General features: G+C 41.4%; 1 protein-coding gene across 6 annotated transcripts in view; it reads right to left on the reverse strand.

Annotated features, from left to right (window-relative positions):
• LOC140186401 (extracellular sulfatase Sulf-2-like) overlaps positions 1–26130 on the reverse strand; it is a 348168-nt gene that overhangs the window by 280437 nt on the left and 41601 nt on the right. Inside the window, exon 1 of one of the 6 annotated variants that reach the window (XM_072240665.1) lies at positions 21193–21369. The exons of the other annotated variants lie outside the window; for them this stretch is intronic. The gene's annotated coding sequence lies outside the window, so the exon portion shown is untranslated. Of the gene's footprint in view, positions 1–21192; positions 21370–26130 lie in introns of those variants that run through there. 6 annotated transcript variants of the gene reach the window in all.

The following is a 26130-nucleotide window of genomic DNA, read 5'->3' on the forward strand; positions in this document are numbered from 1 at the left end:
CGATCAGCGGCGGCTGTGCCTTGGCGTTTCCCGGGAACTTGCAGGGTGGTCTACAGCGGCGGGCCTCTGTGCCCCACCGCTGGTGGTAGAAGCACCATTGTTTGTTGGGCTCTGCTGCCAGGCCTGGTCTGGTCTGTTGTTGGGCACGCGGTTTGGTGATCTGTGCGACAAACACCCCTCTCTCCTTTTTTGGCATTCCACAACACATCTGCTCGGGCCGCCACCTCCCGGGGGTCGCTGAAATCTGTGTCGGATAGCAGCAGGCGTATGTCCTCGGGGAGTTACTCTAGGAACACCTGCTCAAACATGAGGCAGGGTTTGTGTCCTTCAGCCAGGGCCAGCATTTCGTTCATTAATGCCGATGGCGGCCTGTCTCCCAAACCATCCAGGTGCATTAAGCGGCGTGCTCGTTCGCGCCGCGAGAGTCCAAAAGTCCTAATGAGCAGGGCTTTGAATGCTGTGTATTTGCTGTTCTCTGGGGGCGACTGTATAAACTCCTCAACTTGTGCAGCAGTCTCCTGGTCGAGAGAGCTCAACACGTAGCAATAGTGAGTGGACTCCGAGGTTATCTGCCGAATGTGGAATTGAGCTTCTGCCTGTTCCAACCACAGACGGGGTCTCAGCGGCCAAAAGCTTGGCAGTTGTAATGAAACTGCGTGAACAGATGCGGCGTCGGTCATCTCTGGCCCAAATATCGTTTGGGCCGTCGGGGTCACCAAATGTAGCGGTGTGCTACACACAGCGCTAGAATAACCACATGGAGTCGGTGAGTTGGAGTTGCGATGAAAGAGATTTATTCAAACTTCGCAGCCTGCTTTAAAGCCTTCCCGTTCCTGCCCTCCCTGGGCGGGACTACTGTGGGGAAGGCATATTCCCAGACCCTTTCCGCACGCGGGATTTTCCCCCTGCTGAAGATGGCCTGGCGCTCTTTTTGGGGCCAGCCCTCTGCCTGCGCGCGCTGTTGTGAGTTGGTTCTTGTGTGCTAGGAAGTGAGTCGCCACAATGTATTTCATTGTACTGCTGCCATAAAATTAACAAATTTCACACAACAAATGCCATTGATATTAAACCTGATTCTGATTACAAATTTACTTTGAATTTAGAAACCCAATGCAACAGACTCGGACTCCAGACCAACCCACTCTCCTGATATAAATTCTAATAAACGGGAGACACAGGATACAAGTGAGGTCATTTGAAACTTGCACAGATAAACTACATGGAATTAATTCCTCACTTTGTTCTATTCAGAATACCAAGGAGGGTGATGATTTGCCTTGACAATGAGAATATTTATAATCAAATCATTCGAAATACTTTTCATCAATGCCCACATATCAGTATTTATGTGATCAAGATACATCCTGTATTTGTTATCAATTAGCCGTATAAACAGACCTAAGTACCAAGTGAATTGGTTTAAACACAAGGATGAAAGAGATGAATAACGAAGATGCAAGTCACTTGAGGCAAACTGTGAATCAGAACAAAGAGATGCAGATCTGTGGCTATTAGTTACAAATGAGTTAGAACGCTCTGGGCTTAACTCTGACTGGAGTGAACCTTCAAAGCAGACCCTTCAGTGCAGTATAAATGAACTGCTGCACTGCTGGAAGAACCAAGCGTCTGATGAGATATCAAACCAAACTCCTGTGTGTAAATTCAGGTGAAAGTAAATATCTTATGGCAATTTTGTAACAGAGACAAAACAGTTCTCCAGATTCCTTAAGCAGCATTTCTCACACAACCGGTACTAGTTTGTCAACGAGAACATATTTTGAAATACTTCCATTGGTGCTGAAACATAGGGTCTCTGGAAAATATCCTGCATGCATCCAGTGTCCACTTTATTAGGTACATCTACACACCTGCTCATTAATGCAACTCATGTAGCAACCAATCGTGTGGCCACTACTCACTGTACAAAAGCATGCAGACATGGTCAAGAGGTTCAGTTGTTACTCAGACCAAACATCAGAATGGGGAAGAAATGTGATCTAAGTGATTTCGACCATGGAATGATTGTTGGTGCCATATAGGGTGGGTTGAGTATCTCAAAAACCACTGATCAGGGATTTTCAGACATGACAATCTCTAGTTTACAGAGAATGGTGTGAAAAACAAAAAAACACCTAGTGAGCAGCAAAAATGCCTTGTTAATGAGAGAGGCCAGAGGAGAATGGCCAGACTGTTTCATAGTGAGAGAGAGGTGACAGTAATTTTAAAAAAATCACATGTTAAGAGAGTGGTGTGCAGAAGAGCATTACTGAGCACAATACATGTCAAACCTTGAAGTGGATGGGCTACAGCAGCAAACCACAAACATACACTCTGTGGCCATTTTATTAGGCACAGGAGGCACTTAAGTGGCCAGAGTGTAAATGTACCTGGAAAAAATAAACATTCAAATGAGACATGAGGTTACAAGATTTTTTTTTTTGACTTAAATGGAACTTGTAATTGAAGATCTTGAAGAGGTCAGGCAGCATCTATGGAAAGGAATAAATAATTGACGTTTTGGGCTGACCTCTCAACAGGACTGGAAAGTAAGGAGGAGAGAAGCCAGAATAAGATGGTCAGGAAGGGTAAGTAGTACAAGCTGGAAGGTGATAGTTACACATGACCAAAGAGCCGAAGAGCAGCAGAGATCACAGAGGCGGAGCAGTGAGAAAAGATCTCACTGAACTCCAGAAGGGTTGATTTAACCTTCTTCAGGGTAGAGATCCTTCAAAGGGACTTCACAGAGTGGAGCAGCAAATCAATAACACAAGAGATTCTGCAGATGCTGGACATCCAGAGCAACACACCAGCAGTGCTGGAAGAACTCAGCAGGCCAGGCAATATTGATGGAAAGGAATAAAGAGTCAATGGGAAGGGAGAGCCTTTGTCAGCTGAGAAAGAGCTTCGCCAATACAATGTCCTTAAAGTTTCTCAGTCAGCAGGTCAGCCATAGTCGCTCAGTCAGCAATTCATTCTTTAAATAGCCAAAGGTCTCAGGGTATAGAATTAGGTACAGTTAAAATTGAAAGCGCTTGGGAAGCTAAATGGACTAAGAATAGAGAAGTCTCCCGGACCGGATGAGGTGCACCCACGGGTTCTGAAGGAGATGGCTTTGGAGATTGTGGAGGCATCCAGGAACCCATAGACTCTGGCATGGTTCTGGAGGACTGGAAGGTCACAAATGTAGTTCTGCTGTTTAAGAAAGGAGGGAGGCAGCAAAAAGAAAATTACAGACCTGTTAGTCTGACATCAGTAGTTGGAAAGTTATTGGAGTCGATCCTCAAGGACGAGGTTATGAAATACCTCGAGGTGCATGACAAGATAGGCCGAAGCCAGCATGGTTTCATGAAGCCTCACCAACCTATTGGAATTTTTTGAGGTGATCTCGAATAAGATTGACAAGGGAGAGGCTGTGGATGTTGTGTATTTGGATTTTCAAAAGGCCTTCGATAAGGTGCCGCATATGAGGCTGCTTAATAAGATGAGAGCCCATGGAATTATAGGAAAGTTATTGAAATGGGTGGAGCATTGGCTGATAGGCAGAAAGCAAACGGTGGGAATAAAGGGATCCTATTCTGATTGGTTGCCGGTTACTAGTGGTGTTCCGCAGGGGTCGGTGTTGGGGCCGCTTCTTTTTACAATGGTATATCGATGATTTGGATTATGAATTAAATGGTTTTGTGGCTAAGTTTGCGGATGACACCAAGATAGGTGGAGGAGCAGGAAATGTTGAAGAAACGGAAAGGTTGCAGAAAGACTTGGTCAATTTAGGAGAGTGGGCAAAGAAATGTCAGATGAGGTACAATATTGAGAAAGGTACAATTGTACATTTTGGAAGAAGAAATAATCAGGCAGATTATTTAGATGGGGAGAAAATTCAAAAATCAGAAGTGCAAAGGGACATGGGGGTCCTCATGCCGGATACCCTAAAGGTTAACCACCAGGTGGGATTGGCAGCAAGGAAAGGGAATGCTATGTTGGCATTTATTTCAAGAGGAATAGTGTATCAGAGTGAGGAGGTGTTGATGAGGCTCTATGGGGCACTGGTGAGACCTCATTTGGAATACCGTGTGCAGTTTTGGGCCCTCTATCTTGGAAGGGATGTTCTGATGTTGGAGAGAGTTCAGAGTAGATTTAAGAGGATGATTCCTAGAATGCAGTGGCTAACATATGAGGAGCGTTTGTCAGCTCTTGGACTGTATTCATTAGAGTATAGAAGAATGAGAGGGGATCTCAGAAGCATTTCGAATGTTGAAAGGGTTGGACAGAGTGGATGTGGAAAGGCTGTTTCCCTTGGTGAGTGAGCCCAGGACAAGAGGCCACAGTCTTAGAATTAGAGGGTACCCATTTAAAACAGAGATGAGGAGAAATTTTTTCAGCCAGAGGTCATGGATTTATGGAATTCGTTGCCACTTACTGCCATGGAGGCCCGATCACTGAAGGGTGTTTGAGGAGGAGATTGATAGGTATCTAATTAGTCAGGGTATCAAAGATATGGGGAAAAACCGGGAATCTGGAACTAGATGGGAGAATAGTTTAGCTCATGGTGGAGTGGTGGAGCAGACTTGATGGGCCGAATGGTCTACTTCTGTTCGTCTGTTTTGTGAAATGCACCATTGTACAAAGTACAAGTTACCTGTGGAATTTACAATTTGTTGAAGTGCCAACATGTAGATATATTATTAAGTTGGACAACTCGTTTTTGAAATATTCAGTGTCAGCATGGAAATACCGTTAAGCCAACCAACAGGTAACCATTTATATATTTATTCTACTCTCCTCATATTCCCATTAACTCCTCCTTCCAGATTTTACTGTTACACACAAGGAATAACTTACAATGGTCAATTAAACAACCAACCTGCATATCTTTGGGATGAGAGAGCAAACCAAAACACGCGGAGGAAGCCCATGCAGTGACAGGGAGGACATGCAAACTCTACACAGGAGAGGATCAAACAATAGCTCTGCCAGCTGCACCACTGAATGGCCTTCCAAAATGGATCTATGCCTTTTTGGAGACTTCTAAATGTTTTAAAAACACTTGCATCGCAGCAAATGGTCCTGTTAGGAACACAAATAAAGACTAAAATAGCCAAAATTCGACAAATATCCTTTGTTAATTCAAGAGCATTATTCAAATCATGTGTGTGAGCTCTTATTACTGAGACCTGTGGGTAATATTGTCATTGACTGTAATAAAAGAAGGTGATTCTAATGCACAGAGAGAGAAGAACAAAATGAATGAGCAAAATTATTAGCTCCCTTCCTAAGCTATGCCTTTGAGAATGTATCAGAGTGAATGCCCTAGACTGGAAGTTACTAGTGTGTGACAACAGTGTGACATTGTTGAGTAGCTTGTTTAAACAGCATAAATGAGATGTTGATTTTCCTCGGCTATATAATCTGTCTAGAATTGGAAGCAGCAGCCACTTTGGTGAAGTTTATCAATTTTTTTTTTGCATTCTGCTGTTGGCCAGACTCAGGATTAACTACCATGGTTGATAAGCATCATAATAGCTGGTGAAGTGATCTATTTCAAAGACTGTGTATGAAAATTCTTCAAAGCCCAGACATAGTGCAGTGACACTCTACAAAAAAAAGTGAAATAGTCCACAAGGATTAAAGTGCATTGTACATTCTAAGTGTAACAGATGTTTAAATTTCATTTTAATATACTAACCAGCAGAGTCAATATCAGCTAATTATAAAACAGATTTAACATAGTTTAATTTATTTTATTAAAGATATTTTCCTGAATGCATTTTAACAGATCTGGATACTGTTTCATCTAGGATGGGAATTTGCACTGAGTGATGCACCTCCTGATACTTTAAAGCCTGTAGACTAGCGACAGTGCAGAAGGCAAGAATATGATGGAATACTGCCAACTTCCCTGGATGAATGCAACACCAGCAACACTCAAGAAATTAAACACCATTCCAAGCATTAATTCTTTTCACAGTGATCACAGTGTTTACTGTCTTCAAAATGCACTGCAGTTATTTACCAAGCTATTCCAATAGCACGTCCCAATCCGGTGACCTTGTCCAAGAAGCATAGTAATATTAAGCACACGGAAACACCACTATAGATTCCTGTTTGAGTTTAAACACTATCATAAATTATTGTCACTGGTTCTGAATTTCATTCCATTCCTTCTCCAGAAAGGAGGCAGTTCTTATCAAGGGCAATAAGAGGTATGTAATAAATGGTAGTCTTAGCAACAATTTTCAGATCCACAAAAAAATGAATTAAAAATATCTTCACGATGTCAGTAAGCAACCCTCCTCTTTACAATAAAAGATGATAATAACCCAGCATGAACACATTTTCCATTCTTCTTAATCAGGTAGATTCTTTGATAAATGCAATTTTATCCAATGTCTTAGTTTCCTTAATGTACATTGAAGGCAATTTATCTGATTACAATGAATGCAAGCATATTTCATGGCTTGAAATGTTAAATTATATGAACATTGTAACGATCACTTCAATCAAACATTCAGGTTAATGAAATTCAGATTCCAATATTAGGAATGTATTTATTAAAGTGACATATTACAATAAGTCAAAATGACTTCATTTAAAAAAAATACGATTATCAAGAATTTTCTAGAAGGTCAATACTATACTAAAGGTGTCCAGTACCCAGTAACTTGTATCAAAGAAGAGATATGTTCTGAATTATGAATTACCATAATCAAATAGACAATTTACATCAGCAACATTAGCTTCATGAGAATGGAATTCTGCTCTATACCACTCCACAAGTTGCATGAAGTTGCTCTATTGCATATTAAATAACAGTTAAACACCACAGAAAATTATGTCAGTGATGAAGGACCTCCTAATAATGTATAAATGCTGCTGACTATCAATCAGCTTCCTATAGCAATGAAATATTGTGGAAGACAAAAATCTGAAATTTAAATAGAAATGTTGGAAATAGTAAATCAAACCACATCTGTTAAGAAAGAAACAAGAGTTAACCTTTTGGGTTGATGATGCTTTAACAAATATAGTCCAAATGAGACTTTCCAGAAATTTGTGCTTATTTTCCATCAGCCTCCTTTAGTGAGAAAATATGTCAGTAATTGAGATGACCCATTATTTAAGATATGAAATGTTGTTGAAGATTCATTACAATGTTAATTTCTAAAGTTAATTTTTGTTTTATTTTCTGTAATACTTTAATAGCCAGGGATGGAAGTGATAGTGGGGATAAGCTCCCACTACCTATTAAATGCTCCCAATGGTGTGTTTCTCAAATAGTCTCTGACAACCAGGTTCAGCTCCTGGCCTTCACGTATGGCTTAGCTACTAAACCCGGCAGAACCATGTGAACGGACAGAAGGGGCAAAGGCAAGATACTGGCGCCTTGAACCAGTTGCTTTGAGAAGATGGTGGTTCATCAGCTATGGTTGACAGCTCACTTGGGAGAAGGAAAATTTTGATCTCAGACGTCTACTGCCTTGTGGTTACAGCCATTGATGAGAAGGTTCAGGAGTAAACCCCATGGAAAAATCCAGAGCTGGAGTCCCTAAGGCAGTCCGACATTGAATTCAATGCTGACAGTCAACTCCTGTACCAAACTGTGTCAGTTACTGGTACCAAAATGTATTAGGCTCTGCCTTTCCTTTGAATGCATCAACTGCACGGAAAGGGAAGCCTGTTGCATGGCCAACAGCTTGCTTTCTATATTGTATTGCCCTGGCCTACGAATCAACTGATGATAATGTAATCAGCTTGGACATAACAGCCATGGCTAACATTGACCTTGACCCATGGAGGGCTCAAGTAATCCCTTCCAGAGATTCACCTTCCTCCATGACATTAATTATGTGACGCAACACTAAATTATGCTCATAGTACTTTGCTTTCTACAATCTTGCTAACACTTGTTTCCACACAGTACCTTTGCACCATCACGTCTCTTTTGGTCCATGTCTAATGCTGCTCTAGTCAGATAATAAGTGGTTAGATTTCTGTTTTATTCTTCACGTCAGACATCTTATTCTAGATCTCCAGTCAGACGTTGAATTGCAAATTGGTGGACATGTTGAATGCATTTATCATTTGCTCTAATGTTCTGTCCTCTGCATGGTGGATCGTTTGCTGACCTCTTCCAACAATATTCCTGGATTGACTCATTATTGCACTTACAAACACTTTCAAAGTTTTATCAGCAAATTGATGGAATAAGCAAATGGAGCAAGAGGCCAGTGGCTAGAGCTGGATTAAAAGACAGTTGTCAGGGGTTGTTGGATTATGAAATTTACAGAAACAGGGAGGGAAGCAGCCAAGAAGTGGACTGACAACAAGGATTAGTATTTAATGCACATTAGGGAATACAAGGGTGATGAGTGGATAGCCTCGATGCATTTCTGAATATAGGCAGCAGAACTGATTTCAAGTCACTGAAGTGGAGAGGTAATGATATAAAGTTTGAAGGTAACAAATTCAAACGATATTGTCTGGCACACAATATGCTGAATCAGGTGCAGAGAAAGGAAATATTACATTGCTTATTGATCCACAATTTACAATACATGCTGTATATGTTTAATTCACATGCCAAAAGTTATTTTATATCCTCTCCACTAACAGTTAAAGTTTAATTGCCTCCTTTACTATAATGTTTGAGAAACAAATGTTTAATTATGGATTGATTTTTGATGCCAATTACTTCTCTCTTTTGGCTGGTAATAGCAGCATAAAATGTCACCGACACTATTAATTATATATTAATTAGGTTCTTGCTGTAGACTACTAATTCTATCTAAGTTAAACCAATGGAGACAAATTGTGAAGATTAAATCTGTCTGCAAAGTTTTAAATTTGTGGTAGTTTAAATGTGACTATTTAATGTGGCCCTAATTGTGAAATCACACAAAAGATTGCTTTGTGAACAAAGATCATGAGTAGCGTTTGGAGTAACGCCAAAGAAGATCAGTAGGACAAAATTAACTCATACCATAGCTGGCTTCAGATCTGATGCTTGCCGTTCTTTTGAAATATTTCAAGATCCAGACCACTTCAAAGAATGATCTAATGTTGAATGTTTATTTACAATCCATTTTTAAAAATAAATCCTGCAGTGGATCTTCTTGAAAAAGAATTGAAATAAATAATTCCTAGCATATTTAGAAGATTTTCCATCAAGCTATGTTGTTAGTATCACCTCTCCTTGGAAGATGTATTTGTCAACTGACCAATTTTATGAATGCAAATCAAATTTGTCCAACCATCAGCTACTATATTCTTCAGCAGATAGTTTGATAACTGGGAAAGGAGCATTTAAAGGAAGATAATATGGCCAATTTACTTTCTGCTTTGGTAGTTTATAAAATGAACACAATAAGCTTTATTAGAACCATAGTTCAAATATTTCATTTTTCCCTTCTGAAAAGCATTTGAATTAAAAAGACCTTAAACCATCTTCTTCGACTCTTCTGAAACTATCATTATATTGAAGTCTGCCAAGTAAAATACAGATGAAAGAATGCAGCTGTCCATAGAACACAAAGGCACACTGTTTCTCTCTATAAAAATACACAAATGTTTATCAGAGCCTTTCTCAGCACAGAGGAACTGAAGTACTTAGCCTACACCTTCAATGGCAGTGCCAAGGTTAGTGAACGGAGAATCTCAGGGTTGCAACAAGCAACAGATTTAACTTGACAGAACTTAACTATTATTGGGAACTGCATGTTCACTCACACTGTCAGCAATTAAGTATAATGGGAAGCTGGTAGCCATTTTTATTGAGTGTAAAATATATTTAATATGCTGAAACATTTAATGGGTGTGAAAATCCTTTCCATTTACTTGCCGCTTGCATGGCTTTTGTGCTCATTAGAGAGTAGAATACTAAAGATGCAGAGTGTAAGAATTCTCAGTCCCTCTCCAGGAGAAACAAGATTTTGGTTCGTGAAAATTACTTCAAGCCACACCACTCTCTTCTTACCATCCAATTCATTCTAGGAATTATCACATCCATTTCCCTGTGCATCTCTGATCATAGAGTACAAATCTTGAGCAGATATCTGGTATTTAATCTCTGAGAAACATTTAGTATATCTTTCTTCATTAATGTCAACAATGAATTAAAGAGCTTACAGTGATGTAAAACAGTAGCTGCCTTAACTCTGTCCAGTGCATCTTCAATTTCAAATTTGTTGGTATTAGGGTCCCAGTCATCAGATATACAGATAGGAAGAACAATCCTACCTCTAACCACCTGTACAGGATAATGCAAGTTTATGCAAGGATTTTATTCAAATCCCTTAATATTTCTAGTCTGAAATTCCTAACCTTCCCCCAAATATTCAAGTCTTTCACTATGTGACAGGCTGTTTGCTGAGAATAAAGGATTCCATATACAACTCAGAGAAATCCAACTTTGCCCGATTAAAAGAAGCACAAAGTAAAGGACCATCCTACTCAGTGTTTTTTTTTGTTTTTCAATGGCTCCTATGATTGCCCTGTTTGGGAGAAGGAGGCATAATCAGAAACTATAGAGTGTAACACAAGATAGTCAGTAACATAGACAAGAACAGATTTCCTCCCAAGTGTCTGCCTGTGCTGAAGAAAAACCATTTCCATTTACAGCTCTCAGCGTAGCTCATTCAAAGTCACAACTTGCTACATTTATTAACCTCCTATATCATGGTGCTGTGGAGCATCCTGTAGAACCTTCTTGAACATACTTGTCGAGAATAGAATGTATGTAGTTAGTAACAGTCTTCCTTATATGATGATCTTTAAGTCACAGAAAGATGGTGTCCTTTGGTTTTGTGGAGCCAGAGATGTCAAGGATGAATTAATTGTGTAGTTTTAGTTCCCTCATACTAAAAACTACAAAGGTCCCTTTGACATTAGCTGTCTTCTTGAAATTATTTGTCACACTCTTAATCCCACAGGAAATAACAGGAAACCATTCTCCCAACTTCAATGTCAATCCATTGATGTAAACTAAAACTGCTATAAAACCACACCAAGGATCCATGTGCTAATTATCATAAAAACTAAATGCAAAAAAAGAGTTGCCTTGATATATTTCTCATCCAACTATCAGTCCATTGTACCTTGATTAAAATATTTCTTCAGCCTACCTGCATTATGAAATGCAACTCTAGAAATCTCAGCAAAGCAGGTGGAAGGCTCTTCCTATCAGAGTTCTTGAGATTCCTGTATGCATAGACCACAGAGAGACTTGTGGCTGAATACTGATGCTCAGTTGCTAGCCCAAGTGGCATACAGATTCTAGTGATGGCTATCTTTCACAGGGTTATAAAGAAGGAAGTGAGCTGTTTTTATTTCTATAGGTTAGAGCTCTTCACTTCCACTAATCTCTATCAGTCTGCAGTGAGTCTTCATGCCTATCAACACCCATTGTGAACTGGCACTGAGCTGCAAGTATTGATGGCATTGGCAGAAATATTTCTGAAAGAGCCTATTCATTGCCTAGAGTGTGAAGCTGTAAAATATTTAGACAGTGTTAGAAACAAACTCATTCATCTTTGTTCCCTATGGCCATTGTTTTTGTTGTGCTTCTAAAGTCTTTAGATCTACCTGCTTCCTTTAGCCAGCTCCCTGTTGGGATTTCCCATGATAGTGTTCTACTGCTTAGAGTTTCAACCTTTGGACACTTCAAGGGAACTTTGTCTTCAGGAGGTCATCGCCTACAGGGAGATGTGGGGAAGACAGCAGAGATCGGCGAGAAGTTCAATATCAGCATCCAAAGTTCAGTTTTGAGTTACAGATGGAGAGAGATGGAGTAGTAGCTGTGGAAGTAGGTGATGCCGCTGGAGATGAACAGCATTTTCTGCAGATTACTGAACAGTTCTCAAAGTTAGTCGTAGGTTCAAGTATGGCTCACGCTATGTCACCCATCTGAAAAGTCTTAGACAGGAACTGATTAGCAGAAGCAGAACTTTGATACCAGACTACAGCTACAATACAAACAGTAACACCCTGTAGCAGCAGTAAAATTATATAAAGGTGTATTAAGATGTATGGCAGAAAAATTGTAAATGTAAAATTTAAGGACCTTCCAAATAGAGAAATTTGAGTTGGAGTGGCGGAGTTCTGTAGTGCATCACCTAGACATGGCAGGCATTAATGGCATGAAGGGAAAGTGGATGCATGAGAGGTTAGAGTATAAGAAACTGAAGGAACTGACTTTCCAGAAGAATTGGGAGATAAGATGTGAGGCAAAGAAGTGTTACACTTATAAACATAAGAATTCGACACTTTGTGTATGAATCACAATAAGTTATCGAACAAGTTCACCAAATAGAGAAGGCAATTAGCACACTGGTCTTTTTTGCAAAACAACAGTTTAGAAACAGACTAGTTTTGTTACAGTGTATTGGTGAAGGGTGGATTTGGAGTAGTGCATGCAGTTTTGTTCCTCTTACTTAAGAAGGGGTACAGTAGCATTGGAAGTAAACCAAATGAGACTCAACAGACTAATTCCTGGAAAAAGATTGATCTATCAACAGAGGCTAATGGGATTGCACCTATAATCCTTTGAGTTTAGAGGAACTTATTGAAACTTGTAAGATTTTAAAGGAGCTTGATATGGTGAACACTGAGATCCCTTCACTTCTGATGTCAAACAAGAGGCTATAGTTTCAATGTAAGGAATGGCCATTTAAAATTTCCTCTTGGAGAGGGAAGTAGATCTCTGAAAAGCCCTACCCTGAAAGATCACAAGGGTTAGATTATTAGAACTACTTAAAATGAAGCTAGATAAGTATTTGAAAGATTGGGAAGAACTGAAGGCTATGGGGATAGAACATAGAATATAGAACATTACAGCAAAACATTGTGCCGACTTTTTAACCTACATAGCCCTCCATTTTTCTATCATTCATCAGCCAATCTATGTGTGGTCTAGCAGAGGAGTTGAGGACTAGCTCAGCCAATAAATCACATGCAAGAGGGGCTGAGGGGCTTACGTTTATTCCTATATTCTTGTTCTCATAGACATCGGGTTCTATTATAAGCTATGAATGATGATGAAATGCTGAGGTTTTACAATTTATAGGTAGCATCGTTCTAAAACAGAGGTTCCCAACCTTTTTCTATGCCATAGACTAATACCATTCAGCAAGGGGTCCGTGGACCCCAGGGTGAGAACCTCTGTTCTAAAGTAACCAAAATTTGTGGATGGTAGATGGCAAGGTAGCCAAGAAGTTAATGGAATCAATGAAAACATGGGCGAGATGTTTGTGTTGCAGGTGGGATGAGGTTAAAAGGTAGCAAGTGGTGAACAGGGAATAAATAATTGACAATATCATTCTTGGTTGTGTGTGCAAAAACCAGACATTTAGTAATAGCCTCATGTTTTTCTCTTTTCCAGATTTTACGCTCCATTGATGATGACCACATTATAGAAATGGGGAGAATAGCACACTACCACTCTGCACTTGCACAAACTGCACGAGTGACCTAAGACAAACTACCAGTCCTGGTTATCAGAAGCTCTGCTCAGGGACTTAAAGAGTGACATTTCAGAAGATATCTAATTCGGTAGAAAACAATCTGAAAAGAAGGTGAAGTTGATGCTAAAGGTGCAAAGTTTGTATATTGGTTTTCCTATGCTTAGTTGCATAACCTGCAGCTTATCGCCAGTTATTATGCTGGATAAACAGAGTAATAGTACAACAGGTTAATCATGCTGGAAGGGTAATAGCTTGGTACCATAGCACATGAGCAAGTTGAGCCCACATGTTTCATCTCGTTGTTTTCAATTGTAATCTAGCCTCAGATCCGTGCCTTACAATGCACTTAGTCTTTCAGACTCCATTCCCTGTGAGACAACATATGTACAGTCCAATAAGAACAAAACAGTGTACATAATAAAGTAGTTCTTTCTTAATTCTTGCAATAATATACCAATTACAATGATATATTTTTTTCAAATAATGTTGCCAGTGTTAAATGAAGAAAAGAAACTAATGAATTCTGGATCCCTTCTGGGTTCAGAATCAATGGTGCATCTGGAAGAGAAACCACTGCTGAATTTGTATGAAGTATGATCATAAAGGCACAGGTGGAAGGTCTGAAAATACCTGGACTATATTCCTGCTGATTATGTTGCCCGGTCACTGGGCTTTTGGGGGATCAGGAGGAGATCACCTTATTTCAATCAATAAAGCTGGCACCTGAGTACTTTGGGTGCATACCTAGCATGACGTATCCACGAGAAAAGGTATAAGTAACTGCCTTGGAGCATCTCTTCTTCCTACACTTACTCTGACCAAGATGATAGGGGGGGGGCAAAATAAAGCAAATCCCAGCCTTTGGACTACAACCATGCAAGAAGATTATTATCCCTACAAAACCAAATATAAATTCCATTTATCCTAGGTCTCTATATATCCAAGTCCCACTGGAGCTTACTGTCAAAGTACACAAAGCAGGTAGATACAGCCTGTCAAATTAGCCAAGGACTTCAGAGGGGTAAGGGTCAACCTGCTTCTGCTTTATTTCAGTAATATTCCTTGATTAACTAGAACCTCCACAAGGCCCAGGACTAAGTTCAGACCCACTGCATAATACGATTTATTTAGCTCCCCACAGTACAGGAGCCACTTGAGGCTTGTGTGTGTAATTGAGAATTTAGTGTAATTGGTGCAGCTTGTCTCATTTTGTACAGTGGGTTCACGTCAAGGTGAATCTGCGCAGTCAATTGCATGGAACTCTTTTTCAATGCACTTTCATAAGTGAAAAGCAAAGCCATAAATCCACATTTCGATTGATTTTTTAAAAACATATTTAGGAGTGCTGCTATTCCTCTGCATAAAATAATATAAAATCGTTTGTTTCCTTGAAACATTTTGGTGCCAGCAAATTAATGTTGTAACGTTATGTACTTTCCTGGTTTAACGGATTAATAGTCTAGAAGCTAAATTCAGATTGAGGGGATTCAAATCTCTCTGCTGATCATTTGTACCTCAAGCAAAGTGATTTCAAACAGTTTATTGACTAAAAAATGCAGATTAGTAAGCAACAGGACTGAAACGCCACACGCAACCATGATCATATAAGATTTATACCGCAATGAAGAATTGATCTTCAGATGTTGGGGGTTACATCAAAAATGATGCAGTAGGAAGAAGGCAGTTTTAGTTTGCTTTCAGCCATGCATGTGTCAGGTGCTGGCTACTGACACTGAGCTAAAAGTAGAAAATGTTCCATTCACTGAGAGGAGATATTCCCAGTTGGGGAATTGGCACAGGTGCCAAAGCTGAATGGGCTGCTTCTGTGCTGTCATTCCCATGATTCAATAACAGTGTTTAACTTGGTCACCACTAATATAATTCTTATCCTCAATTCCCCTGCCAAATATACTATCACTATACACAGGAGGAAAGTTTGCTGGAGCTAGATATATTTCCAGTCCGAAGGTATTTTCATAAGTAAAGTGGGCTAATAGCATTTTTTAGCTTTCACTACAATGTTTTAATTTTGTGTTAGGATGGAATGTAAAACTATACAAAATTCTGTCGTATATGTGGTTGAGAGAACGAGAACACTAATGCTAACATTTAAAATTCCCACTACTTGAAGGTCAGGGAAGCTGTATTATTGGTTTTACTGGAGGAATGATAATATTTTACAACTTCAATGCACCAAAAGATGCTGCACAAAAGTGTTATCAAACTTGACCTCTTTGGTTACTGTCGAGGATGGCTGTTGAAGCAGCAGTCAGCTCTCTGGCACTGTGACCGGCTCTGATCCTCAGTGGGTAAGGGTGGGATCAGTAAGGGTGACAGTGACAGGCTAATGTTAGGGGGACAGACTCGAAGTTTTGTGGCTGCAGAAAAGATGCCAGGATGGAGTCCCATCTCTTGGGTGCCAGGGTCAAAGATATCTCTGAGCGGCTGCAGGAAATTCTTGAGCTAGAGGACAAACATCCACAGGTCACGGTACACATTGGTTCAAACGACGTAGCAAGAACTAACAATGAGGTCCTGCCGAATGACTATAAGGAGTTATAGAACATAGAGAGGGAGTACAGGCCCTTCAGCCCATGATGTTTTGCTGATCCTTTAACCCATTCCAAGATCAGTCTAACCCTTCCCTCACACAAAGCCCTTTATTTTTCTGTTGACCATGTAAGAAGTTAAGAGGCAGGACATTGAGAGTAAAGTGATCCCAGGATTATTACTGGAGTCACATTCAAGCAAGATCATAAATAGACAGATTCGTGACTGAGCAGCTGGTGCAGAGACTGGAATTACGGTTTTTGAACCAATTGGATTTCTGGGGTAGAGCCATCCCTATTCAAGATGGATAGGTTGCACTTAAACCTGCGAGGACAAATATCCTCACAGGGAAGTCTGCTGGTGCTAAATGTGTGTATTTAACCTAGATTGTCAGATGGTGTGGGGGGTGGTCACTGAGCAGGAATAAATCACCGAATAAAGCAGTAGTCTGTGAGAGTAAGTTTAGTAATCAGAATAACAGGGGGCACAATAGATGGAGAACATATACCTGTACAACACAGCGCAGACCTCGCTGCCCACAATGTAGTACCGACCAGTTAACCTACTCCAAGAACAATATAAATCTTTCCTCCTATTTTTCTTTTATGCATGTACTTAAATCTCTTAAATGTCCCTAATGTATTTGCCTCTACAACCACCCCCGGTAATATATTCTACACACTCACCATTCTCTGTGTAAAAACCTATCTCTGACATCCCACCTATACTTTTCTCCAATCTCCTTAAAATTATACCTCCCATATTAGCCATTGCTGCCCTAGGAAAAGAGATGCTGGCTACATTTCTATCAGTTCACCACTCATCCTCTTTCACTCCAAAGAGAAAATCCTTAGCTCTCTCAACCTATCCTCATAAGGGGGATCTCTAATCCAGGCGGCATCCTGGTGAATCCTCTCTTCACCCTCTCTAAAGTGTCCACATTGTTCCTATAAAGAGGTGACCAGAATTGAACACAACATTCTAAGTATGGTCTAACCAGGGTTTTATAGAGTTACTATATTACCTCATGGCTCTTGTATTCAAACCCTTGATCACTGAAGGCCAACACACCATGCACCTTCTTAACCACTCTATCAACCTGCACGCAACTTAGAGGGATCTATGGAGGTGAAACCCAAGATCCCTCAGTTCTTCCACACTTTCAAGAATCCTGCCATTATCTGTGTCCTACCTTCTAATTTGAGTATCTAAAGTGTATCACTTCACACATTTCCTGCTTGAACTCCATCTACAGCTTCTCCACCCAACTCTGCATCCTGTCAATGTTTTGTTGTAACCTACAACAACCTTCTATATTCTCCACAACACCACCACCCTTCATGTTATCTGCAAACTTACTAACCCACCCTTCCACTTCCTCATCTTAGTCATTGATAAAATTCACAAAGAGAGTTGGCTGAGAATAGATCCCTGCAGAACAGCACTGGTCATGATCATCCAGGCAGAATACGCTTCATCCTCTACAACACTCTGCCCTCTGTGGGCAAGCAAATTCTGAATTCACAAAGCCAAGATTCTCTGGATCCCATGCGCCCTGACTTTTTGAATGAGCCTATCATGGAGAACATTCATACTCTATTTTCATCAATTTGTTTTGTCACTGCCTTGAAGAAGTCAATCAGGCTTGTGAAGGACAAAGCCTCACAGAGCCAGACTGACTATTCCTATCAGACCATGCTTCTCCAAATGCTCATGGTCATAAGAATCCTCTTCAATAGTTTTCCCACAACTGAAGTAAGACCGATTGGTCTGTAATTCCTATGCTTATCACTATACCTTTCATGAACAAAGGAATAACATCTGCCACCCTCCATTCTTTTGGTACTACACCTGTGGCAAGTGAGAGTATAAGGAGCATCACCAAAGGTGTAGCAAGCTCATCCATCACTTCCCATAGTAACCTGGAGGTGTATCCCATTTAGCCTCAGGGAGTCATCTGTTCTGATGCTTTTCAACTGTTCCAGCACATCCCCTTTCTTAACGTCGACATGTTCCAGCACATTAGTCTATTCTATGCTGACCTCATATTCGTGAGGGCCTCTCTTATTGATGAATACTGGAGTCTTCATTAAGGATCTCCATTCCCTCCTCTGACTCCAGATATATGTGTTTCCTCTTTTACCCCTGATAGCGTTATAACCACGGATTCGGCAGTGCAGCAGATACAGAAATTGTGCTCGTGGATATGCATGTGTCAGCTAATTATTATTTCATTGTGATAGTATTTAACGCCATTCATTCCATCGTAGTAGTTCGAGACTTGGACACAGCAATGCTTCGTTGCCTGTTTACATTCCATCTTGCCTGAGAAATTGGATTGTCGTGTCAACTGACTCTGAAGACTAACGATGTTCGTTTTATTCTTAGTTGTTCTTTTTCAGCCACAGTGTAGGCTTTGTTTTCCATTTGAGAGTTTTAGTTAATGGCCCTGTTTGTCCTAGCATTTATTATTTTCTTTTCCCTGTAACACTGTTCGCATTGAAGTCTATGAAATATCGACCTGCTTCAGTGTCTCTCACTCTCCACATGGGCCATATCTGAACTCAGTGACAGATAGGTCACTCTCACATCACTTCAGCTATACATGTAGAATATCTTGGGATTTTCTCTAATCCTACTTGCCAAGGTGTTCTTATGTCCCCTTCTAGCTCTCCTAAGTCCATTCGTAAGATCATTCCTGACTACCTTATTATTCTCAAAATCCTTTCTCACTCCATATTACCTAAAGCATAAGTATGCTTCCCTTTTCCTCTTGACTAGATGTTCTACTTCTCTTGTCAACCATGGTTCCTTCATTTTACATCCTTTTTCTGCCTCAATGGGACAGAACTATTCATAACCCCATGCAAGTACTCCCTAAAAAACTTTCACATTTCCATGGTGCATTTCCCTGAGTACATTTAATCTCAATTTATGCTCCTAAATTCCCACCAAATAGCATCATAATTTACCATCCCCAAAACAATACTTTCCTATTCCATCGGCTTCTATCCTTGTAAAGGTCAGAGTTGTGATCAGTGTCTCTGAAATACTCACCCAACCAGAGACCTACACCTGACTAGGCTCATTGCCTAGAATTAGATTCAATATGGCCTCTCTTCAAGCTGACTTGAACTTCCTAAACACACCTAACAAACTCTGCCCCATCTAAACCTTTTGTACTAAGGAGATGCCAATCAAGATCAGGGAGGGAAAGGAATGCCCAGTTGAACTGCATTTATTTCAGTGCATGATGATTAACAGGTAAAACAGATGAACTCAGAGCATAGATTGGGTCTGGGGACTGGGATTTTATAGTCATAACTGAAACATGGCTGAGAGAAGGGCAGGACTGGCACCTCAGTATTCCAAGATGCAAATGTGACAGAGGAACTGGCAAACATCCATTCAAAATGACTAGGCATGACTCAAACACTGTCAGCACTGTTGTCAGCAGAATTTCAATGGAAATCAGGAGATGTATACACAGTGAGATAGATCAGCTAGTCACAGCAACAACTTCACAAATAATGACAATGAGACCAAGGAAATGATGGTAGACCACGTGAAGGGGAAGTCAGAAGAGCACATACTGAGGGATCAGTGGTGGAAAGGAAGAGCAGCTTCAAGTTTATGGGTATCAGCATCTCAGGGGGTCTTTCTGGGCCCAACACATTGATGCAATCATGAAGGCAGCACATAAGTGTCTATACCTCATTAGGAGTTTGAGGAGATTTAGTAGGTCACCAAAGACACTTGCAAGTTTTTATAGATAAAGAGTGGAGAGCGTTCTGACTGGCTGCATCACAGCCTTGTTTGGAGCCCCCAGTGAACAAAATCGTAAGAGGCTGCATGGGGTTGTACAATTCCATCATAACATAGCCCTTCCCACCACTGAGGACTTAAGAGACAGTGCATCAAGAGAGCAGTATCCGTCATTGAAGACCCTCAACATCCAAGACATGCACACTTTGTGTTACTTCCTTCAGGGAGGAGGTACAGGAGACTGAAGGCACACACTATGTTTAACAGCAGTTTCTTCCCCTCCATCATCAGATTTATGACCAGTCCCTAAATCCACTACCTTGTTATTTGCCTATTGTAATGAAACCCCACCGGTTTCCTTGGCTGCACACGGAATGCCGGAAAAAAATTGATGGGCCGAATGGCACAATTCTATTCTTTTGCCTTGAGGGAGTCTAGGGAAGACACAATCCGGTCCCACCAAACCTGTGAGATTGAAATGGCTCTCCCACCTCAAACCCCGGTTTGTGTGGATGTTATGTAATTTGCAACCCTGTTACAACTCAGTGCCAAACAACAACAGACAGCACACTGCATACGATTAAAGGAATTATATTTATGAATCTTAACTAAAGGGTTGGTAAGGAAAGAAAAAATGAAAAGGGCCCATTCTAATTAAACAGTCAAATGTGCACCAGTTGGAGCTTAATTCACTAATCCTCAGTCGATCTCGCCGCCTAGCTCCATCGAATCATGATCTCCCCACCAGGTCATATCCTACGACTAGTTCTCACCAGCATCTTCTCTCCATCTTATGCCGAACAAAAGACCCAGCTCACATTCCAAAGCATCCGTTATCTCTAACTATAACCCACACACTGCTTCTACAGAAAGACCATTATGTTACCAGATTGGAGGGTGCTACAGTAATATTTGCTTATGTAACTTAGAATATTTTATTGCACTGTACTGCTGCCACAGTACAACAAATTTCAAGACATACGTCAGTGATAACAAACCAGATTCTAAGTTATACTATTAATATATGAAATTTAAGTATTAACAAAATGACATAAATAAAACTCCTAAACATTTTCTTGCACATGTTTCTCTTTCCAGGATCACTGGCACCACTTAGATGAAGGCCAGGATAAATCTGAGTGGCCAGATGTGAAGTTCCTTTCTCCAAGATGTCATGTTCAAATACCGGACTTAACATTGACTCTGGTAACAGAGCAAGAGGTCAGGTGCACCAGCATCCGACCTTCAAGATTTTTTTTCAACATTTCATGTTCAGTGTACAAGCACAAAAGTTAGAGAGGTCCTGGGTATTAAATGGCCGATAGCCAGCAGTTCCCCACTGAACTTCTGTCTGCTGTTAAGCATGATTTAGCTTAGACACATTTTACAGATACATTAGCTTGGCAGTTATAAACAGACTTACAGCATATTAAATGAAGTTCCAAGTCAATGATCCAACTCAACTATCTCCAGAGATCCCATAATCACAGAAGCTGGTCTTTAACCTATTTGATTTTTTCCATTTGATATATCAAAAGTACAAGACAGCTGAGCGTACTGGATATAGGAAGGGCAGTGGGAGCAGAAACGTCCCAGCTGCTGTACTGAAGACCTATGCTCCAGAACAAGACAAGCCGTTCCGCTGAAAGTTACAATACTGGCAACTATTCAACAATGTGGAAAATTGTTCAACTATGTCTGTTTAGAAACAGCAGGACAAATGCAATCAGGTTGATTACCACATGATGAGCCTGCTCTCAGGCTGGTGAAAAGTTTCGTCAACAGTACCAAAGTGCACTCAGCATTACCTTGCTCACCAATGCTCTTTTTAGATTTTGCTGGGACCACTTGGCTTCAGATATCACCACTTTCTTGGACCAAATCATTCTACAGGTGGGATGAGAGCATCTCATCTTGACACTGACACAGTATTTGTCCAATTGTGGCACAGAAAGCTTCAGAAATTTGGAGTCAATGGACAAGAAAAAGAAAACACTCGTGGATAGAGATGTATCTCTGTCATGGGGCAGGGGGCAATGGGAGAGGACCCAAATGCAAGACACAAACACTGAAGTACTAGGAACAGGACTTGACTAGAGAGCTGGGTTAGGGATGTGATTGGATGCAGACTAGGAGCTGGCACAAGAACACAGACTTGGGCTAGGACATTGGTTAGGCAAGCAGGACCAGGACAAGGAACTGGGAACTGGGAGCCTGGGCTTGGACTCCGAGCCAGAGACTGGACAAGGACCCAGAACCTGGGCCTTTACTCAGGCTCGGACCCCGGGCGAGGACATGGTGTGGCTACAGGTCTGGACATGGCTTGGGTTCCTCGAGGCAAGGACATGACAAGGCTTGGGTTCGGACTCTGAGCCAGAAACTAGACTAGAACCTAGGTTTTGACTCAGGTTCAGACACCGGAACTAGGCGAAGCCATGACGTGGTCTTGAGAGACAGGACTAAGCGAGGCTATAGGACAGAACGAGAGACTCCTGGGCAAGACGAGAGAACTCCAGCACAGGACAAGGCACATGGACAGGACGAGGGAACTCCGGAACAAGAGCCTTGGTAATCTTGGGAGACAGGACCACAGAGCCTTGGTCGAGGGATAACAGGAACATAGAACACAGAGCCAGGACCCCTCCTTGGGAACAGGACGTAGGGTGGGGACTCATACACAGAATGCTGAACACGACAAGACAGTTCCCAACACTAGGTAGCGGCAAACAGCCAGACCTACCTAGCGAAGGCATGGACACAGAGACAGTTCCCAACACAAGGTAGCGGCAAATGGCCGGACCTACCTAGTGAAGGCGTGGACACAGAAACAGTTCCCAACTCAAAGTAGCAGCAAACAGCCAGCCCTACCTAGTGAAGGTGTGGACACAAGAGGGTTCCCAACACAACAAAAGACAGTTCCTTATCTAGGCACGGCAAGGCTCCAGTCTTGGTCCAATGGTAGAACTTGACAGTGATACAGGCGAGATTGCAGACAAGTCTTCAGGCCAAGGCTTCAGGCAGAGGTCGCAGGCAAGGCTTCAGGCAGAAGGTGAGGTGAAGGGCAGAGAAGGGAACAGTCCAGCAACTGAAGCTGAACCCAGGAGCTGTTTATGTAGCCAGCCCAAGATGAGAATCATGTGCTTCAATTAAGACACACACAGGACAAGGGAAAACTGGAAAACCTGGAATAAGGATCGATGAACTGGACCATGAACCGGAGTGCGGACTTCACGGACTGGACCATGACAATCTCACTTTAAGGGAAGAGGTAAAATTCTTGTGGGTCAACCACACCTGCTCCAGAGGACATCCTTTTAGAGCAGGAATGAGGAGGGAGAAATACAAGGTGATAGGTGAAACTAGGAGGGGGAGGGCTGAAGTAAAGAGCTGGGAAGTAAACTGGTGAAAAAGATACAGGGCTGGAGAAGGGGGAATCTAATAGGAGAGGACAGAAGGCCATGAAAGAAAGAAAAGGGGGGAGGAGCACCAGAGGAATGCAACGGGCAGGCAAGGAGATAGAGAGAGAGGGAAAAGGGGATGAGAAATGGTGAAGCTGTGAAGGGGCATTACAAGAACTTCAAGAAATCGATGTTCATGCCATCAGGTTGGAGGCTACCCAGATGGAATATAAAGTGTTGTTCCTCCAACCTGAGTGTGGCCTCATCACGACAATAGAGGAGGCCATGGATTGACAACTTGGAATGGGAATGGGAAGTGGAGTTAAAATGAGTGGCCATTGGGAGATCCCACTTCTTCTGGCGGATGGAGCATTCGTGCTTGGTGAAGCGGTCTCCCAATCTACATCAGGTCTCACCGATATAGTGGAGGCCACACTGGGAGCACCAAACACAGTATATAATCCGAACAGACTCACAGGTGAAGTGTTGCCACAACTGGAAGGACTGTTTAGGGCACTGGATGGTAGTGAGGGAGAAGATGTAGGGGCAGGTGTAGCACTTGTTCCGCTTGCAAGGATGTGCCAGGAGGGAGATCAGTGGGGACAGATGAATAGACAAGAGAGTCATGTGGGGAGCGATCCCTGTGGAAAGCAGAAAGTGGGAGGAAGGGAAAGATGTGCTTGGTAGTGGGATCCCGCTGTAGATGGTGGAAGTTGTTGCGAATTATGTGCCAGACGTGGAGGTTGGTGGGGTGGTCCATTTCTGACTCCACCCTCCCCAATCTTGATCTCTCTGTCTCTATCTCTGGAGACAGCTTATCTTCTGATGTCTATTATAAACCCATGGACTCTCACAGCTACCTAGACTATACCTCTTCCCACCCTGTTACTTGTAAAGATGCCATCCCCTTCTCTCAATTCCTCCATCTCCACCACATCTGCTCTCAGAATGAGGCTTTCCTTTCCAGAACAAAGGAGATGCCCTCCTTTTTCAAAGAAAGAAACTCCCCTTCCTCCACCATCAATGCTGCCTTCAACCGCATCTCTTCCATTTCACGCACGTCTGCTCTCACCCCATCCACCTGCCACCCTATCGGGGATAGGGTTCCTCTTTACCTCACCTATCACCCCACAAGCCTCCGCGTCCAGCACATAGTTCTCCGCAGTGTTTGTTTTGCTTGGATTTCCAGCATTTGCAGATTTTCTTTTGTTTGTGGATGCTCACAACAATCTGTTTAAATTGTGTCTGGTAATGGATATTTGATGTTTTAGCATAAGAACTGAGCTAAACGGAAAATGAAACTTGCAGCTATACAACTGAATCCTAGCAACCTTCTTGTCGCTAAATCTGTTTAGCTATGACAAAGGATAACAGGTCAAACTGATTTATATAGATAATATAGTATTTTAATAAAGTGGAATATAATATCTGGATTGTACTACAAACATCATTCACCTTCATATGGAACTCTGAACTGAGTCATGTTATTGAAATATACAATAAACTATTAATCAAAAGTATATTTTCCCCACTAAAAATGAGTCAGGATGGTGCAAATTGTGCAAAAATTAAATTATATTAAATCCAGCCATTTATAAATTAGATTTCTAAACTATAACAATGTCAGCAGTTCAATAATGTCCATTACAGGTCACTTCAGGATTTCAAAATGGTTCAGTATTCATTCTGTCTGAATAGCTAATTTCCTCTCTCATAACATGACTAATGTTTAGCCAGGGATAGTTACATAATTAAAAAAAGCTGTAGAGGAGGTAAGTAACATCATCCAAGGCCCTGAGCCTCCAAAGAACTGGATCTAATCACTTTCAGAGAAAGGAGAACTAATTGTAAACTATAGCCAATTCCTGATAAGGCAGGATTCCATTTTGTTTGCTTAGTCAGACCCATTGGATGTCATTCACAGTTGAATTAGATAATTGGCTGGAAAATCCAAATGTTAAAAAGAAATCCACATACTCAGTTAGTACTTTAGATCATAGTATTACTTTGTAGTTCAACGCCCTTTAGTTGAGCAAAAGAGTATACACTTTGCAAAAATGTTATTTTAGATTTGGAGGAGTTGCCAGGAATTTGCTTAGATGAGAGAATTGTTCACATTTCAAGAAGGGAACTAAACTTCATCCCTGAAATTCAAATCAGGTTGCTGAAGATGGCATTATTACAATGTTGAAACAAGTTTATTTTAACAGGGTCTAAAGAAAACTGAATTCCAGAGGAAGAGAGAAAAACTTGCTGCAGGTAAAATGCAAATGAAGCATCTGACAACTTTTGAATAGATTGTAAAAATATGACAGAACAACAGGTAATTAAATCAAATCAAGTTCCATTACTATTCAAACCATACATAGATACTGCTGGACGAGACAGCGTTCCTCTGGGCCAAAGCGCAAAGCATTCAAAATAGCAAGCAAACATTCAAAAATAGTGATAACATACTTCAAAATATTGAGTAACGAAGCAAATTCACTTGAAAAAAGTAGCATATATATTATCTAAGACCCTGAGCGATGATGTCCAGCAATCGATGGTACAGTCTCCCGGTAGTGTACAGACGCATGGAATCCAGCTTGTCATTCCACTGCACGAACACAGTAAGGCAGCACCGATGGACAAGGCCAAGCCCCAACCAAGCTCAACCACACTGTAGCACTTGTGCGTCTCTCACCTGGTCTGCAGCAGCAGGCAAAACCAAGGCTTGAGGCCTAGCTCTCACTATAACTGAGGCTACACAGCTCCCATGTTGACTGTCCCTCCACCAGACAGGGATAACAGGCTGTAGCAATTAACATTATCACTTTCCAACAGAGTCTTGAGATTGCAAGTAAAATATCTGAGGCAATCTCCCACGATACTGCACCAACTCTGATGCTTCTGAGTGGGCAGCAACATGGTCTGCAACCAGCTCCGCTGACACATTAGTGAGTTCCTCTGATATCCCGACA

The sequence above is a fragment of the Mobula birostris genome, chromosome 2 (assembly GCF_030028105.1).
Source record: "Mobula birostris isolate sMobBir1 chromosome 2, sMobBir1.hap1, whole genome shotgun sequence".
In the NCBI taxonomy this organism is placed as follows: domain Eukaryota; kingdom Metazoa; phylum Chordata; class Chondrichthyes; order Myliobatiformes; family Myliobatidae; genus Mobula; species Mobula birostris.